Consider the following 16,058-nt stretch of genomic DNA (forward strand, 5'->3'; position numbering starts at 1 on the left):
GTGGGTGGGATGAAAGCATTAATGGTTTATAAGCAACTGAGGAAGCTGAGTGAGTTTGGGTGTGCTCTGGCAAGCCATTCTGGTGGAAATGGCCGTGGAGCCCCATCTTTATAAACTAGTGGTGTAATAAAGGCCTCCCAGGGAGGAGGAGAGAGTGCAGAAGGTAGGTAGAACCAAAGTTCCGCTGACAGGTTAGAGGTGTGTCGAGTCCAGAATGTCATTTTGTGACAGGACTTTCACAGCAGGTTACTCAGGCTGGAGCCTAAGGAGCAGGTCTTGGGTGTTGGAGACTGCGAGGCTTGAGAGAACAGTGTAGTGTTTTTGAAGTCTTGGAAAGCTTAGAGCAGTGATGGTGAACCTTTTAGAGACTGGCCACATTGCAACCCCAAACCCACTTACTGCAAAATGCCAATGCTGCAATTTAACCTCAACACTGAGGCTTTAGTTTAGAAAATTAACATCTTTTGTCTTAAAAGAAATGGCTCTCAATGATTAAATAGCTTTTTGTTGATGAGTAAGCTTGTATTTGGTGTGTTTTTGTGCAGTTAATGTGATCTTTGCTGCTGTGTGCATGCTGATAATTTGTCAAACTTTGACTAACTTCATTAGTTTGAGAGCAGCACTCGGTCATCTGTTGTCAGTTTTGTATAATTCAGACCTGAAAAACAGCTCACAAGCATATGATCCAAACAAAGTAAGAAAAGCAATCTCAAGTGCTTTCATTGACTTAAAATTACTTGGCAGAGAACTCCACATTTCAGTTCAAGAACTACCAGCTGCGCTGTCCTGTCCTCCCTTCACTACTTAAGAGTTTTACTCAGGTCATAGAATTTTTCCAGCTAGAGCATTCTTGAAATTCCAGTAGCTCCGTTCCCAGATTTCCAAAATCTAACCGGTCGTGTAAGCAGGAAAGATCAAGTTCTTCAAATGTGCCTTTATCTGGAAAAGAAAACGCAGGGTTGTCTCCATCTTATGGAGCTGTACAAATTTACTAAAATTTTCCTTTGCAGCTGCTACAGTGCTAGAAAACTTCTTGTAGGATTCCTGATGGCTTGAGGATTGTCTGCGAATGTTGTAGAATTTTCTAAATGCATTTTTAGATTTGGAAAATATTTCAGCTGCCCACTTTCAAGGCCTTTCAAAAACTCACAGCGGTGAGCTGCTAACACTTGCCAAGCACAGAACTCAATCTTTAACACTTCTGCTAAGTGGCATTTTGGAGATGCATTGTATAATTTTATCCTTTTTTGAGAAATCATGACAAAGGGAATCACTCCCAGACCACATGGCCATTTTGATAAAATCACCATCAGGGGCTTACCGTGTTTTGCTATGCAGTGAAATTTGAAAGCTAGCAGCTGTCAAATGATTTAAAAAGCTAGTTGCAAAAACTAAGATAACTGGAGGGCTGGGGATTTAGCTCAGTGGTGCCGCTGCCTACCTTGCAAGCGCAAGGTCCCGAGTTCGATCTCTGGTACCAAAAAACTGGGAATATCGCCTCAATTTTCCTTCAAGAAACTTTCAGTTTCAAAGTTTGGCAACACTTGCAGTTGGTGTCAGATGCAACTGGCACTTGACCTGCAGTACTTTTCACAGCACAGAACACACAATGCCTTCCCATTGCATTTGATCACTCCAAATGACTTTGTGCTGGCCTCTTGGCGTGATAATCCACTACAGTAAATCCCCAACTTATGTTCCCCCAGGACAGAACTGGTTTATAAGTCTGATTCCTTCATAAGTCTGAAAAAATGAGTCTCAATATACCTTTGACACAAATATACAATGTAAAGCATAAAAAAGCCAACCACAAAAAATGCTATATTTTTACTTCTACAGTTACCCTAACATGGTGGCACAGTACCATACAACAACTGGCGTATAGAGCATGCATGGAATGAACTGGCCAGAGTTACTAGAGGCGAAGGGTAGGTAGGTGTGGTGGAGCTGAAGGATCAACAGGAGAATGGAGGGCAAGGTGGAACCTGGCCCACACCTGATGTTGAGGACACAAGGTTTTTGATTCAATTCTGTCTACTGTCTTGAAAAAATGATCCAATGATGGCTGTGAGTAGTAGCTTTTTGTTCTCAGATGACTCTAGCACTGGGTGGCATTCTAAATGGCTGCTGCAGCCTTTGTACATTCTATATTGGGGTGCTGTGTGCTTCATAACAGTGCCTCTAAAGAAAACCCTCTTACCATCTCCTGTGTTAATGTCTGGTTCTTCAGTTACATCTTCCTCTTGGTTCTCTCTTCACTGGGCTTTTAATTCCATCAGGCCCTCATTGGTGAGCTCCTTGTGTTGCATAGCAAGGAGTTCAAACGCTACTTTCTAGCTAAGGGTCATTAAGTTGAAGACCTTCTTTGGACTCCTTACCCATTTTCTCAAATCCATGAACAAACTGGGCAAAGGTTGTTCCAAACACCATTCATGGTGACAGCTGAACAGAATAGTTTTTAATGGCCTTGTAGAGGTTTGTTTGCATCTACGAATGTTCATAATGCAAGGTCCCTTCACACCTGAGAGTTTGCAACTTGAATATAAATCAGGAATTTTAACATGTCTGTTTTCAGTTTTGCTTTTTTTGCTTTTTTTGCTTTTTTTTTTTTGTTTTGGTGCCAGGAATCGAATTTGGGTCCTTGCACTTGCAGAGCAGGCTGCGAAATCACTGAGCTAAATCCCCATCCCTGTTTGCTTTTTTCTTGTCACTTTTCTGACGGGTCCGGACTCGGACTCTGCAAACACAAAATGAAAACATGAAGCACCCAATACAAATCTATCCGGACACCAAAAGTAGCCACCACTGGCTTGGAGACGACCGCTTGAGGGTCCCGTCACGCTGTCGTTTTCAGGGACGGCCGAAGATCTTGGCGAGTGCCTGTTCTTTCAGGGAGATCCCGCTGAGAGCTGCACTGCCCGGACCACACAGACAGGAAAGTGGGCCTGGGGGCATCGTCCGCAAGCCTGGCTGCATGGGCAAACACTGCCTGTTCCTGTTCTGAGTCAAAGCGAGTCCTGTGTTCTGTTGTGGCAGCAGCCCAGCCCAAGTCGGTGGGCCTGGGGCCTTCTCTTAGAAGGCAGAAGGTGGTACGTTTTCCGTGTTGATCACTTTTGACGACTAAAGCTGAAATGGGCTGATGAGTGCCGGGTAGTTGGAATTGGATCTCCTTAACCATGAGGGTTCAGCTTAGAGATTAGGAAACTGGGCAGGCTTAAAGCCAGGTGAGTCCTGGCTGGGTATAAGAGTTTGCTGTGCCACTAAAAGTTTTTTTTTTTTTTTTTTCCTTATGATCCCGATCGAACTTGATGCGAGGCATGCGCTGGAACTGCTGAGCTAAATCCCTGGTGTTTTCTATATTCTTGATCCCAAGTGGAAAAGGTATTGGAGTTACTTTGAGAACCAGAAATCAAGTTTATCCTGAAATTCTGAATTTGAATCTGTTTCAGGAAGCCTTGTTGCTAGATTATTCATTCTTTTCATAGTACCAAGATTTTTGGCTGCTCTCTATTAGAGAAGACAATTGGGATACCATTTTTTTTTTGCCAAATTTTGTAGTCACTGTCCACTTTCAGAAACCCTATGTATGTACCCAGTTTAGTGCCAGTATCAAGGATGGTGTATCAGTCAGTGTTTACTAGAGAAAGACATCAGATATACAAATAAGCATTTACAGATTGGCTTATGATGACCTCCCACAGAATCCGGTGTGGAAGAGGGCAAAAGGTCTGTCTGCACTGGGGATCTGAGATCCCACTCAAAGGCTGGGAGCTCATATAGTGTCTCATGCAAGTCCATATCAAAAGGCTGAAGGCTCTGCACTGACAGCCAGGAGAATGATGTTCAAGGTGCAAAATGAGGACCAGAGAAGCTCCTGTGAAGGAAATAAAAGCAGTCTTTCCTTTGTTTCCCTTTTATACCAGTTTGGCAATAATCCTCCCTAGGGTGGATCTTCCATACCCAGAACTATGCTGAGCCAATTTAGTTGAGTGTTAAATCGACACAATCCACCTTCATAGATGGTGTGCATGAAGCTCTCGGAAAAGCTTCCCGTTTCTCATGGGAATCTATTTAGGAATGCTGGGGTGAAAGGATAGGAACTAACCCAGCTCTCATGTTTGTTGGAGCAGAAAATATCCCCTTCCCACTCCTGGAGGGAGCCATGTTGACCTTTGACTTTTTCATCTTTAACCCAGTTTCCTTCAGCAGGAAATAGAAGCTTCTCTAGGCAATGACTTCACATTTCTTGTATGCCCTGGCATTGTTCTGTGTCATCTGTGTGGTAGCCCTCAAGCAAAGTTGTGTGGGCCAGTTCCTCCTCAAGCTCCCCTCATATGCTCCTCATACTTTGGGTCAGGGTGGAGGATTGGAGCCTCATCCTTTCTCCTGAGATCATCTTAGTAGTAGAGCCAGAGAAATGAGCACAGGCTCCATACCAAAGTAGAGCTCGCTACTTTCCTGCAAGATGCAATCCTCTGAGGATCTAGTCATATGTAGAGGCCAATACGTTGCAGGGCATTCTGAATGTTTCTGGGGGGTGGTGGATATGGGCCAATTAAGTAGAAATTGGCACATTGGGTGCAATAGGCTCTGTCCTACATGGCTGTGGTGGGCTCCTGCAACAGCTGGAGAATCAAACGTGGCTTTGCTGGAGCCCTTGACTGCATGGCACTCAGCTGGCTTTCAAACCCAGAAAAGGAGTCTGTCTTGGGGGCCAAGGCTGACACCTCTGCATCCTCTGTCTGAGCAGATCTTCGAGTTTGGTTCGTGAGCTGCTCTCCTGCAGTCTGAAGTTTAGTAGGGGGGCAGGCAGGGAAGTCAGAACACAGGCCCTGAAGCTAGTGGCCTACAGAGGACTCGCCAGACTCATGTGCCAAATTGAAAACCCCATGGTGGGTGTCAGTTTCTCTGGCTGGGGCAATGCTAGGGGAGAGAGCTGGTGTACAATGCCACAAGACCATGTGTGTGGTCGGGAGCTCTGAGGGGCTGTGGTGATGTCCGAAGAGCCCTTGAGGGGCCGATCCTAATGATGTGCATTCAGAACTTGCTCTGAGATGTAGGGCTGCTCACTCCTAGAAATGACTAAGCAGATTGGGACCCCACAGTCCTCACTGGTGCGTCTCGGCCTTCTCTGAGATGTCAGGGTGTGCTGTGCAGTCAGGAAGCAGGTTCCATGTTGCACCAGAGCCTTGTGCAGTCATCCTCAGACTATTTGTATTCCATGATTGCTATGCTCTTTTGGACCCCATCATGGGGGCTACTGCTCAGCTCTTTGGATCTGTACCCAGTGGGGCAAAGCCTGTAGAGCTCAGAAGAGGGCTTTGCTGGACCTTTGTCAGTGTGACCTATATGGGTGATGCCTGAGATTCAGGAGTGGAATGGGGGGGGGGCAGCAGTGGAGCAGACCAGATCTGACCTCTGCACCAAGACCCTGTGGATGCTGTGACTGAACTTTGGTGGCTCCTTTTTCCATAGGAGATGTAGGGACTCTGCATGGGGCAAACTCCCTTGCACATCTTCAGTGTGAGTGGTGGTCTTATCCCAAAATACACCCTAGAGGATGTGAATTGGAGAGAAACACAGGAGGAAGGCTGGGGGGGGGGAAGCAAACTCCCAACTGCCTTTGAAGGTCGATTCATTCAAACTCTACCCAGTGTGAAGAGTTTTCCATCACTGTGGAAAAGACTTGCTGTATTCTGATATGAGCTCACGTTGATGAGAAATCTCTCTGCATTGGATTTGCCGAGCATGTGACAGAGGCCTCCCCTCTCCCATGCGCCAGGGCTCACTTTGAGGGCAACAGGTGGCTGTGATCACTGTGGGATGCCATCAGCACCCCAGTACTCAGCCTGGACTTTACTGAGCAAATTCTGCCGCGGTTTGACATGTTTATTGTGGGCTATGAGGCTGTTGGTCAGATTTGGGTTGCTATGTGCAATGCAAGATCACCAGGAAGACCTCATTGCTCATCTCTGCAAATGTGACCTGCAGGGATACAATCTTTTCCCTCCATCATTTGGCCTCAGAGCTTTTTAGATGAGCTAACTGTTACTCGAACATGGGCTCAGTTCACTTGGTGCCCAGAGGAAACTGAGAGGCAAGGCAGGGGTAGAAACTGACTGGCTGGCTGAAAGGATAGCAAAGATTCTTTCTAAAAGGCCATCTTGCAAGGAGGCTGCTTCAGGGACAGTTTATGAAGCAGATAGATGAGGTACCTTCTCACAGGTGTGTAGTGCAGTAAACACATTGGATCCTAATTGTTTGGTCAAGTTACTTTTCAGTTCTGCAAATCTTGAGCACCAAGATAATTTTCCCAATCTATGTCTGATTGGTTTGCCTCTTTGCAGTTCTTGGTACATTATACAGTGGACAGGCAGTGTGGTAGCTGTCCCAGCCCCTCTTATTGATCAGGAAACAGTAAAGGAGATACATCTCAGGAAAAATGAGGGGTCAAGTGAGTAAATATAGGGAGTCAGGGCTGAGATCTGGTCTGTGCTTAGCTTCGATTGTAGGACTGGAGTGGTAGAATCATAGATGAAGACGGAAAATAGAGGGACCCTGTGCAGATAGGTGAGAGGTGTAGGCAGCCCAGGACTGGGGGGGATTAAGTGTCAGACTGCCTTGGGGGCAGCACTGTTCTGGCATGGGAGGATGGGGCTTCCTTGCTCTCCTCTCTTCTGAAGCTCCCACTCTGCAGCTCTTTGCTGGGCCTTTGCCTAGGAGATATGGGGTCTCCTGAGTGCCTTAGTGCTGATTTGGATCTCTGCCCCCTGGATGCGGCCCTGGAGGGCTGTGGATAGAGGCCTGGAAGGGCAGATGCTGTCTCAACTTTTCTTTTTCATTGTGTATTGCTTGCCTGTTCATGTCTTCATCCCAAACATGACATGTTGTGGTCTATACAGAGGTGACTGAGGCAAGAGAAACAGCAAAAAATGATCCGGATGGGTTGGCTGTGTGGGGATCTGGAGCCTACCAGCTTGACATAGGCTTGAACAGTATTCAGTCTAATTAAATGAGATGTTACACATGCTTAAGACCAACTGAAGTAAAAACCCTGACAGAGCAAACAATGGTAAAAGGAAAGAAAATAGCATACCTCTCACATAGCTTAGTGTCAGAATCTCCAACTGTTCTGCAAATGAATAGTCCCTTAAGTAGGGCTTTACAGCTTGCTCAGCAGCTTTTTGGAGTTGATGTGTTTTCTGGGCAAAGGCCCTAGTCAGTGGGAGAGGAGCCCTAGATGTATGAACAGGGATCTGAGGACAGGTAGAGTGAGCAAAGGAAGTGGTCAGTTCTGCAGAGGACACAGCTTGAGTGGTGTCAGAGATGACCATGGAGGGATGAAAGAATCCAGTTGTTCGACCACCTGGGCGAAGTAGACAGAAGGGTCCTGCCAGCTTCTCCCAGGGATCTCTTTAGAAATCCTTGGCCCACCCCTTATCCCTCAGTGCACTCTCCAGATTCTAAGGGGGTTGGGGGTGGATTTATGCAAAGTCCTTCCTGTTGGACTTGAGCTCTGAGCGGATGCTAAAGCCCCACTCAGGGAACCTTAGGGACATAACTAGATTTTAATACATTCTTGGGGCTGTGCGTGCATGACTGATGAGACAGCTGCACCACTGATGGGACTGTGCCGTGCTGCCCAATGATTATTACCAGTGGTTCAAGCCAGCAGGAACATGTTAAAGCCTGAGGACCTGGCCTAGCATAATTGTGGGAAGGGCCCGACAGTCTGACGGGCGAAGGACACACAGGGCTGTTATCAAGGTGTTAGGCCTGCGACTGTAGATGAGATTTGCTGGGAATGGATGGGGGTGCACCTGGAAATGATGTAAAAATGGACCTCTGAACCCTAACCAAAGTAACTCCATCTTATGGGCCCCATTTGGCTGTCCAGTGGACCCCCAACAGATGCTGAGGCTATCACTGTAGGTCTGGCTAAAAACAGCCAGCAGTACCCACACCACAGTCCGAATGTTGGGCTGCATTAAAAAATGTTTGGGTGAGTTCAATGACCTTAATTTGTTAGTCTCTGGCCCATGGGCAAAATGATGACAAATCTGCTATGGTGTAATGCACATGGTCTTAATGAAACTCCAGGGCTTCCTTTGAAGCAAAAATAGATCAGAGTTGAAAGATGTTTCCATATTTGAATGTAAGCCTCAAGCTTCTCACATCAAATAGATGTCTTATGGTCAGTTACCACGGATTTGAAAGAAAGCTCCAGTTGGAAATGACTGAGCGGATTGGTCCCCTGATGGGTTGCATACTGTCCTGGTTACTTGCTTGTGGCTGGTACAAAATACCTGACACCCATGAGTTAAAGGAGGAAAAATTTAGCGCAATTTGTTGAGGTTTCAGCCCATAGTTGGCTGGCTCCTAGGCAGGGTGGCATGGCAGACAGGGCATCGCAGAGGCGGCAGGAAGCAACAAGCCTGTATTCCTTCTCCCTTTATATTCGACCCAGGCCACAGGACCACTTCTTGATGCCCTCAACACCCAGCAAGGGGCCTCCATCTTCAGGAAATCCTTTCAGCCCCACCCAAAAAGACAATCCACTCAGTGGCCTAATCCAGTTAGCACACACCTGTAATCTGGTATCACACACTCTACCCAGCAACTTCTGAAAAGTCCCACTAATGAACGCATGTGGCTTTGCTGGGGACACATAGACACAAGCCGTGACAGGCACTAAGTACTTCAGGCTGAGGCATGTGCAGCTGCACTGGCTCTCCGTTGATAGGTCCCCCAAATCCTGGAGCAGCTCCACATGTACATTTCTCTTCCTCTTGGCCATTTGGGCTTCACTTGAGCTGCTGTGAAATCGTTTTGCCTTAAGGTTCCCAGATGTTCTTCCTCACAGAGCTGGATGCAGTTTCCTATGATCAGCCCAGCCCTGATTACCTCTTCCAAATATGTACATCCATGGGATGATATTCTCAAGATGATTTTCACAAAAATCTTGACTGACTTCAGTTCCTAGTGCTCCTCAGCAGCCCCATCTCTGGAGCACTGTCTGTGAGCCCCGTGCTCCTGAGAGGTGGGGCAGAGCAAACAGCGGGCTGTTGTCCTCCTCAGATATTTCCGTGTATTAGCACACATGTTCCCCAGAGCTCAGGAATTGCCTGGTTCTCTCCAGGCCTAGAAAATGTCAGTTTTATCTAAACGGTCATCCCTGGCCACCTGGGAGCTCAGCACAGGAGTGTCCGTGGGGACAGGTGAACTTCTGGAATGAAGACAAACTTCCCATCTTAGTGTCTAGGATCTAAAAGCACTCCCGTTATTTCCAGGCATGCTGGGCGTGGTAGAATGTTGTCTCCCGCACCCGCACACAGCTGAAGCAAATGCTGTTAGATACCTGGATTCTAACAATAAGCTGACCCATGATGCAATTGGGGACATCAAGAGAGGGGAGTCCTGTCCCAGTGACCACCCTCCAAGGTGGATTCTGGGCTCGGCTAAAGTTGCCTGGTCTACAGGGGCTGGCTGCTCAGAACAGAGAGGGTTCCTGTGGCCCGTCTGTGCTCCTCCTCCCCCGGAAATAGGTGGAGGGGGTTCCCTTGTTGCTTCTGGGCACAGTACTCCTAGAGTTGACCCTCCAAAGAGGTGCTGTGCTTTTCATTGGGCGCAGATGACTCCCCCATATTTTCTGAATGAGTGTCCTGAGTGGACTTTAGGGCCACAGATGTCGCATCCTCACGCTGAGGTGCCCTGGCCAGATGCGCTGTTGGCAGGGACTGTGGGCAGCGACTGGGCTCCAGCCTGATCTCCAGGATTCTGCAGCCAAGTGTGCCAGTGCCGCTGGAAGGCTGGGCTGTGGCTGCTCTTCAGGGGAGTGTTCGGCTGGGCAGGGCCATCAGGCAACCTTCAGGCCAACCAGGTTTTCCTGAAACCAGGCTCGTCTGTCACATCAGGCCTGCTCTTCTGGACTTTAGTACGAAATGGAACTGAATGAAAGTTGACATGAAACACTTTGACCTCAGAGTAGGTGGACTTCAGATTAAGCATCATGGGTTTGTCATAGACTTTCAATTTTTCTCACACCTGGCAGCATGAGATGCTACCAAATTCTCAGCTGGTCTGTTTGCGTTCATCATGTCTGCTGCTGTGGGTACACTGGGGTGTGTAAAACCTATATGGAAACCATTGAGAAATAGGAAACTGTTGGCTTTGTCAGACTGTAATGCTGTGGGCTTTCAGGCCAGACTGTGTCTGCACCTTGTGGTGGATGCTGTATTCCGGTGTCCCTTGGTTTTTCTGGTCCCCTTTACTGCTTGTCTTAATGTGAAGGAAGGAAATGAAACATAGAAACTACTTCCCTTTTTATTGCATCTGGTTCTTGCATGAGAAAGTGAACTTTAAGAGGAAGACTTTGGATGCCTACGTCAGCCCCGTGTAATAGGTGAACAGGACTCTTGATTCCCTGCCATCTTTCACCAGAAGCTTTCCCAAATCCCGCCTAAGGTGGTCAGCAGTGGGTGTATTTAGATAACAGGCTGCTTCCCAAGAAGAGCAGGTGGATGCTAGTTGGTGCAGTGAGCACTGAAGATAAACATCCCCTGAGCAGTGGTATTTGTGGTTCAGGTCACCAGGGCCATTCATGGACAGGGGACTCAGAAGGGGACTCGCAGGTCCCATTGAGCCTCGACAGCTGCGTCCCTCCATGTCAGAGGTAGATGCATCTCCATCCTCCTCGGGGACTTGGGGCTGGGACTCTCAGCATGTCCCTTCCTGTGAATGTCACTCCCCATTCCCCTGCTTCCAGATGGACGCGGTTGGGGAGCCCTTTGAAGGATCTTGTGCTGTGCAGCAGAAAACCATGCGAGTCAGCTCAACTGGGGGCAGCATGACTGTAAGGTAGACACAGGGCCAGTGGAGGGGTGCATCTGGTAGTAAGGCACTCACAGGCACACTCCGAAGATGGCAGTGGGGAGGAAGTTGTGGACAGTTGCAGGTGTTACCTGAACTCCTGGTTAAATCTAATCAGGAGATACTCTCCTATTAAAGGATTCCAGGGAGATAACTCAGTATTGAGCCATCAGTGATGCTCAGGATTCACAAATGCACCCAGATTCAACTAAGGTGAACAACACTGTCAAACAACAAATGCTTGAGCCGGGGGAGTGGCAGCTGTGCCTGCCATGGGACTAGCCATTCCAGTGCAAATTCTGCACTTGTCTTCACATCCTTATGTTCAAAACCAGTAGCTGCCCCTCACCATGCAGCCCAGGAAGTTGCTCTGTAATTGACGTAGTCCCTGGCCTGAAGGTGTCCGCTGTGACCATATGGCTCTGGTTAGCCCCAAGGGGGCAAGACCCTGATTCCAGGATGGCTTAATCCCAGAAGCTGTAAGCAAAGACTTTCAAGTGCGTCATCTCATGCAGCACAGCAGGTGCACAAAGCTCTGGCTGAGATCAAGCTTGCTGACAAGCTGGCTTTCTTGGAGAAGGGCGGATATCGGCTCTGGGACACAGGAATAAAGGAACAGGAATGGAAGCAGTTTAGATTGAGGATGGAGCGGTCCTTGAATGATTGTTTTGGGGTGGATCTTTTAGTGTACTTTAATGCCTGTCTTCTCCTACAACTGACCTAGGTAGTCCATCCCCCAACACAAGTACTGTATCCCACCATCCTGAGTGAATTTGTTCTTCAAATTACAGCTTGGTGAGAAGTGTTATCTCTGGAGACAACTCTGTGGCCAGTGAACTTAGAGCCACCAGGGATTGGCACCCAACTGAACACTTTGACAGTGAAGTGCAAAGTTCTTCTTCCGAGGCTGCAGGTGCCTGGCAATCAGACTGGAAGTTTGTGTTCTTGGCTGCTGAGCCTTCTGCAAGCCAGAGACTACCTCTGAGCAGCCCTGGCATCTGACTCTCAAATGCAAACGTGGTTCTTGTTCACCCTCTAATGGGGTGGCATTTGTTTCCCTCTTCTTGGGAAAGATTGATAAAGACCTTGAGGTCTTACTATTACAAGGTGCACAGGATCATCTTAGGGCGATTGCTGAAAAGCTTCCAAGGAGTTTTGAGCTCTAGGTCTGCTGTTATGCCGGCCCACGGCCACCAGGTGGTGCCAAGGAACTCCCCTCTGCCAGCCACTGGGCTGGAAACTGTCCTTGGCTCCTGGGGACTGTCCTAAGTCTGAAGACTGCCGGGGGAGTCTTTCTTGCATTGGCCTCATCTTCCAGCAGAATCTCCACCCTGTGCTAACACATTCCCCTTCCAACCTTATAAACCTTCTAACACAGCCGACTCCTGTCTGGGGGAACCTGGCGGCAGAGCAGGCAGCCTGGCACCTGGTCAGCTCCTGGGAGCTGCCTGGTTGGGGGCTGTACATTCAGCAGGGGACTTAGTTTGTAACCAGTATCGTGTTGAGCGGACCTCTGTGACATACTCGTGTGGCCTCGGGTACAGGATTTTGTCCTCACTAAGAATTTGGGATCGGGTCTCACTGTGTAGCCCACAGCAGCTTTAAACTTGCATGTGGGACCTCCTGCCTCAGTCTCCCCAGTGCCGGGATTAGCCTGCATGCCAGACTGCTATAATCTCGAGGTAGCAGCCAGCACATTTGAACTTGGCTTGAACCCTTTTTAAGCAGTTCTTAATGTGCAGAAAGGCATTGTAAAGTGAGTTTGACTGGTGAACAGCCAACAATTGCCTGTATTGATCTGCCCAGTCTGACTCCTTTATTGAAACATCTAACATGTGAAACGCTGCCTAATCTTGTCCAGTGGGGTGTACATGTTGGGGTAGGCAGGTCTGCATCATCATCTCCACCACCATCATTGAATGCTCTCTTCTCTTTTCCCCGGACTCCAGCTGTTAGGTCCGGAGAAGGGTGCTGTGTCAGAGGAAGGCGTCTCCTCTGCCTCCCATCCTGGAAGATGCAGCACATTGGCTGAAGTCCCTTCCCCCTCCTTTCTTCCTTTCAGGAAATTGTCTCAGCCTGGGGCTTTTTTCACTAGAATTTGACCCTTTGTGGGGGCACTAGTATCTACTGGAAGTCAGGGTGGAGACTTCACAATCCTTTTCAGCAAAAATTCTAATTCCAGGGGGCTTTCACTAGTTTACATATCCCAGGAACAAGGTTTCCTTCACTTCCGGTATCACATGATGCGAGTGCACCAGCGCATGAACACCTGAGGGTCTGGGTTTAGGTTTCCCAGGAGCAAGGTGGGAGGTGGCGATTCCCACATGAGGATCACTGAGTGCGCTGAGCAGTAACAGCTGAGGACCTGGAGACAGCTGCGGGGGTAGAGCTGGATGTGGTAGAGCAGAAGCGCTAGCCAGCTCCAGAGGAGTTTGGGTGGCCCTGCAGAGCACCCTGCCTGGCTGGGCTCTTAGACTTCTTAAACTCATTAGTACATGTTTGATACCATAGTGACTATGTTCCTTGTGGGTACTTGGTACATGTACACAGCACATCCTAATCCTTACATCCCTTGCCCTTCTCCCTCCCTTCATTTCTTGGTCTCCTTCCCATTTTCAATAGCTCTATCCCCTTGTTTTATCTATTTTACTCTTAATTTATACTTTGGATTTCTCATGAGAAAACTCCTATGGTATTTAAGCTTGTCTGATTTATTTCTTAACATTGTAAACGCCACATTTTCTTTATCCACTTGTCTGTTATCCAAGACTGACCTGTTATGAATTGTGCTGCTAGAAATAATCCTAGACACATCCTATCACCTGATCTTTGACAGAGGGGCAGAAAACATACACTGGTGGGAAGACAGCCATTAGCCAATGGTGCTGAGAAAATTGGCCATACACATGCAGAAGACTGAGCTAGCCCCATCTCTCTCACCACGAACTTAACTAAAATCAAAATGGATCAAAGATGTAACTATAAAACACTTAACCTACTGGAAGATAAAATGAGTACAATTCTTAAAACTATAGGCATAGGTGAGAACTTTCTGAACAGATTTCAAATTGCATGAGAAATATCAAGAGCCAATAAATGGCATTATATCAAAGTAAAAATCTTCTGGATAGAGAACCAACAGAATGGGGAATTTTTGCCAGCCGATACTCCTTTGGATGAAGCAGCTTCCACTGGGGAAAGGGAAATTCCTTACCCTTGACACCTGAAGTCTCAAGGTCATCCATGGCCTAGCTCAAGATCCATCTCAGGACTGTGTGTATGATGGACTTGTCCTGCCAGGAACTTCTAGGAGAAGGCCTTGGCTAGGCCTTTGTTCTGGGATCCATTGTTACACTCAACTATGGGGGTTTCCTTTGCATTTTAAGGCTGAGGCCCCCATTCCAGGGCTATTGAAGGTCAGGTGACAGCTACAGGCTTGGAAACAATATTCATCAGGCCAATTTGTGCTGTCCTGGTGAGAGGAGCAGGAGACTTGACTGGAAGCAATGGTGATTGCACTCGCAGAGGTGATGCTGAGGGCTTTGCTAGGGATTTGAGACTGTTACCAGAAACATCCCTTCTCTTTGCTGGTGCCATGACTTGGGGACTCTGAATCTGAGTTTCCTAACTTACTACCCCATCAAATGAGTGGACTCAACATTCACTGGGTCAGCTGAATCCCAGGGACTCACCTTGGCTGCTTTCCTGATGACCATGCCACACAACAGTCATCAAATTGGGGAAAGTATACTCTGCCTAGCCTTGTGTGTGTTAGAACTGCCTGGAACTGTCTTGTCTATAAAGCTGAAACATAGTTGTATAAATGTCAGTTTTCACTAACCTTGGGGGAGATGGGGGCAAGCGGATACTGACTGTCTTGTCAAAGTCATCAGAGCCGAGGGTATGCAAGCCCTGGAGAGATGGTGGGCTTCACCAGGCATCGGGCTGTAACGGAACCATGCAGGCAGATGTCTCATCAGCAGTCCCTCTGCAGTCACAGTGGTCCAGACTTGCTGCTGGTCACTTTTGTTATGGCTACAGTAGTCCATGCTTGGTGTCTCAGGATGTTCCCTTCTGAAGCTGGCCTGCAGGAGGAGTGGGTCCACCTGTGTCCTGCTAGGAGCTGGCCATGGTGGCTGATGGGCAGGTTAGACCTGGTGACTGGGCTGGCCATGTGTAGATGTAACTTGGAGAATTTTGTCTTGGACCTGTTCACACCTGGGTGTTTTGGTCAGACTGAAATGTGGGTCACCTCAGGACAGCAAGTGACTGATGCATTGTGTATTGTGTTCTTTACCCTCATGTTCCAGACATGGTCTGTCATGGCTCCAACATCCTGTGACTGCAGGGTGATAAGGTCAGTTTCTTATGAATTTCCTTAACTGGAGTCAACAAATAACTCCCGCATCACCAGGGTCTTGGCACTGCAATAGGCATTTGTTTCATGTAGAATACAGGTTTCTTGAGCCCATGAAGGGGTTGCTGAAAGTGGACTCTGAGTGTGTTGAGCTTTGCCCCTGGAGCAGCTTTCTGCAGAGCCCTATGGTCACATTTTCATAGGGTGAGCTCTTTGCTGTTAGGTGGCTTTGCAATGTAAATTCCATGTGCTCTCCATGGCCCCATACAGACCACACAGCCTAACCCTTGGGACATCTGATTACCAAAGGTCCATGGGCAAGACTGTTAAAGGGAGGTTGATTGGGTGGTAGGATGAGAATGTATTGAGAAGATGAAATCCAGAGCTGCTCTGTGGTTGTTAAAGGATGAAGTGAACACAAGATCTAGATGTCTGCTAGACCCATCTCTCTCACCAATCACTAAAACTAAAATAGGTCAAAGGCCTAAATATTTAAACACACATTTGGAATATTGTAGATAATGGAACCAGCATCCAGGGAAAACTGTCCATGACAGAAGATACCTTGGCAAAGTCTGACATGTGAAGGCTTCTCATATACTAGGTCTGGTCTGCCTATGATGGCTTCAGTGGAAAAATCCAGAACATTTCTTGCTGCCAAGGACATGGTGGCATCAGTTGTGATGGGTGTAATTGTCCAGAGCTCTAGCATGCAAAGTTATGATGTTTTATGGAAAGCAAGGAAACTTACCCTTTACTAGGCCCTTAGGAATGATCCCTGAGAGTTCATCTTCAGATATGGATCATAGTAGGATAGTTAAATGGCCAATGC

The 16,058-nt window shown here is 47.7% G+C and overlaps 1 long non-coding RNA gene across 1 annotated transcript in view; it reads left to right on the plus strand.

The window, feature by feature from the left end:
• LOC110349697 (uncharacterized) overlaps positions 1-16,058 on the plus strand; it is a 196,577-nt gene continuing 180,519 nt past the window's right edge. Inside the window, exon 1 of the long non-coding RNA XR_015441271.1 lies at positions 1-16,058. This exon is cut by the window's right edge and continues 8,232 nt beyond it. This is a non-coding gene — a long non-coding RNA (uncharacterized LOC110349697).

This window comes from Heterocephalus glaber, unplaced genomic scaffold, assembly GCF_053883595.1.
Source record: "Heterocephalus glaber isolate CG9 unplaced genomic scaffold, H.glaber_assembly_v1.0 deba00001509, whole genome shotgun sequence".
Taxonomy (NCBI): Eukaryota; Metazoa; Chordata; class Mammalia; order Rodentia; family Bathyergidae; genus Heterocephalus; species Heterocephalus glaber.